We start from the raw sequence: 3,926 nt of genomic DNA on the forward strand, positions 1-3,926 counted from the left end.
GGTGCATCTGGTGGTTTAGACTATTTAAACTCAGGAAGCCACAAAGGAATCCTTTATTTAAAATAAAAAAAGACTAAAATCCTCAACTTTATGTATTTCCTCAGACTTTTCATTCATATATTTTTTTCAGTTTCCAACCCTCAAACTTAAAATGAAAGACAAATAATGCTACTGTTCAGCTGAAGTCTACACCGAGACACCCTTTAAAGAAGAGCCGTGCATTTCTTCAAGGAAATCTCGCTCTTCAGTTTATTTTATAGTTAATGACGTTGCAACTTTTTGACAATTTATTCATTATTTTAGCTACTTTAAGCAAGTGTGGCACAGTGGCGCAGTTGCTATGCGCTGTTGCCACTCAGCGAGAAGGTCGCCGGATCAACCCCCCAGCCAGGGTCCTTTCTGGGTGGAGTTTGCATGTTCTCTCCGTGCATGCGTGGGTTTTCTCCAGGTACTCCAGTTTCCTCCCACAGACCAAAAACATGCATGTTAGGATGACTGGTAACTCTAAATGTCCCTAGGTGTGAGTGAGAGAGTGAATGGTTGTTTGTCTCTGTGTTTCTGTGATGGACTGGAGACCTGTCCACGGTGTTCTCCACCTCGCACAGTGATAGCTGGACATGGGCACCAGTGACCCCTGTGACACAAAAAGGAAGAAGCAGGTAAAAGATGCATGGATGGATACTTTAAGCAAAAATGCCCAAATTAAAATAACCTTTGTTCCACAAATGACAAGATTTGATACCATTTTATTGTACGATGTGAAACTGGAGATGACATCTTTATGTTTTTCTCTGTTGGCTGAATCCATTAAATGAATCATTTCTGTCCAAAACACTCCTCATTGTTAGGATTTAAATGATTAATTGAGCTCCAACATTACGAACGTGGATACCTTTCTGTTGAGGGTTAAATAAGCCAAGACGGTCAAACTAACCTACAGTACGCATAAAAGACACAATGAAAAGTCTGGTTTTCACTAGAGCCAATAACAATTCTGCCAGCACTTCTTAAATATTTATACGACTCCATTTCCACTAAATCAAAACCTAGGTGACTCTGTCTACTTGTTCCTGCCAGCAGAGATGACTCCTTTGCTGGGGTACAGTTTCACGTAAACAAACAGCTCTTTCAGCTCCATGTCTTAAACATCTCGACTTGGCCCCTCGTCACAGAAAACTCCACTTGGCTCTGATGCTGCTGTCAAAATCGAGTGTTAGTCGCTCCTGGCTCCGTGACAGACGCCTACCTCAACACATTCTTCAAGACACCTTCCTGCTAATAAATGGCCGTTTACAAGTCGAATAATTACTCTCGAGCAGAATTTCCAGACTATAAAAAGGAGTTTGTTTTTGTGTTGTAATCGTGAAGTGTTAATATTTGGAACCAGCCTACTGTGCAAACCGTCAGGCAGGAAGTTTACCTCACTGCAGTGCAATTCTGTCCTAAATTAATCCAATCTTTCAATAGATAAATTATTTTAAGGATCAAAACTGTTAAAAAAGAGTAAATGTTTCTGTTTTTCACACTTAAAGTGAAAATAAGGATATAAAGAGGAAGCTTAAGATGATGACAATGTTATTGCGATGAAGAGAAGTTGTAAACGGTAATTTTGGTCAACTTGAAACCTGTTGTCTGACACTCTCAATACTTGAGGAATTTAACCCTTTCCATGTTGTTACCTGATCTCTGCTTCCCTGCTCACCTGCATTTACTTTCCAAACGATTCTCCTCACCTCTTCCCGCTTAAATGAAACATGCTCTTTACCATCATTTTTCAATTCAATTTCAATTCAGTTTATCTGTATAGCCCCACGTCACAACAGAGGACGTCTCAGGGCACTGAACAGAAACATTCATATATAAAGTCAGTTAGTGATGCTATTTATCTATAGGAGCCAGTAGATTACTTTGAGTCTTCACTGCACTGCAGTCTCCCATCCTGAGCAAGCACAATGGCAACAGTGGAAAGGAAAAACTCCCTCATGAGAGCGAAACCTCCAACAGAATCAGGCTCAGGACAAGCGGCCATCTGCTTCGGTCGGTTGGGTTTGAGAGGACAGGAAGGAGGAACAGATACACAATGGCAGGTCCAGAATGGAGGCGAGCAGGATTTAGGAGAAAAGGCAAAAATCACATGTTAAGATAGAAATAATTGCAAATGCAAACTGTTAATTCGTATGCATTTGTAACTATTCATGTGATGAAATGAGGTTGGCTTGTCCTCCAGTGGTCTAAGCCTATACCAGTATAACTACGGGCTAGGTCACTAAACCAAGTCAACCCTAACTATAGGATTTATCGAAAAGGAAAGTCTTAAGCCCAATCTTAAAACTGGACAATGTGTCAGCCTCACGGACAGAAACTGGAAGTTGGTTCCACAAGAGAGGAGCCTGATAACTGAAAGATCTTCCTCCCATTCTGCTTTTGGAGACTCTAGGAACCACAAGTAAACCTGCTTTCTGAGAGCAAAGTGCTCTGTTAGGAAACTATGGAACAACAAGATCTGTAATATACTTTGTAAGATGGAGCTAGGTTGTTGAGAGCTTTGTAGGTTAGAAGTAGGATTTTAAATTATATTCTGAATTTGACAGGGAGTCAATGGAGAGAAGCTAAAACGGGAGAAATATTATCTCCTACCAACTCCCATAACCCTGGCAGCAGCCTTTTTGATCAGCTGAAGACTTTTTAATTAAGTTTTTTAGACACCCAGACAATAAACTATTGCAGTAGTCCAGCCTAGACATGATAAACGCATGAACCAGTTTTTCAGCATCTTTTTTTTTTTTACGAGATGTTTCTAATTTTAGCGATATTATGCAAGTGGAAAAAAGCGGTTCTGGTAACGTTTTTAATGTGTGGGTCAAAAGACATGTCCTGATCAAAAATAACACCAAGATTTTTAACATTAGACCTGGAGGTCAAATTAATGCCACCCAGAGTTGGTGAAAGACTGAAAAAAATATTCCTAAAATGCTCAGGTCCAACATCAGTCTTGTCTGTATTCAAAAGGAGAAAATTAAGGGTCATCCAAGTTTTTATGCCTTTTAGACATGTTTGTAGTCTAAGTAACTGATTGGATTTGTTGGGTTTCAAGGACAAATATAATTGTGTATCATCAGCATAACAATGAAAACTTATCCCATGCTGTTTAATAACTTTACCTAAAGGAAGCATATAAGGTAAAAAGTATTGGTCCAAGCACTGAACCCTGAGGAACTCCATGACTAACTTTGGTGTAATAAAAAGTTTCATTATTTACGTTTACAAACTGGAATTTATCAGATAAATATGGACCATTTTAAAGCTGTTCCTGTAATGCCAATATCACATTCAAGTCTGTAGTAGAATATTGTGATTAACTGTATTAAATGCAGCACTGAGGTCTAACAGGACTAGTATTGACACAAGTTCATTGTCTGAGGCCATGAGAATATCATTAGTAACTTTCACCAGTGTTGTTTTAGTGCTATGATGAGCTCTAAACCCAGACTGATCATTTTCTGATGTTGGTTGGCTTTTCTACCCTCATTTTCCCTAAACCCTTGATTATGTTGTTGTTTCTGCTTCGTAATTCCCCTCCAGTCTGCAGCAACATGACGAACTGGGCATATCAGCAGAATTTATCAGTCAGCCTTAAATGATCTCTTGCTGAAACGAGCATGAAAGTTATGAGAGCAAGGATCAAAGTAGAGATGAAGCTGATCAACAGACCAGCCTCTTCATCGTACCTGCCATAAAAATAACACAAAACATGTTGCAAAAACATGAAAGAGAAAACTGCAAGGATAAAAAAGATATTAATTAAAAGATGACAACTTGGCAAAAAAGGAATGATAGGTATCTTAAGGCAGATAGATAGATATATATAGATATAGATAGAGATAGATAGATAGATAGATAGATAGATAGATAGATAGATAGATAGA

Source organism: Nematolebias whitei, chromosome 3 (genome assembly GCF_014905685.2).
Source record: "Nematolebias whitei isolate Nwh7 chromosome 3, NemWhi1, whole genome shotgun sequence".
NCBI lineage: Eukaryota > Metazoa > Chordata > Actinopteri > Cyprinodontiformes > Rivulidae > Nematolebias > Nematolebias whitei.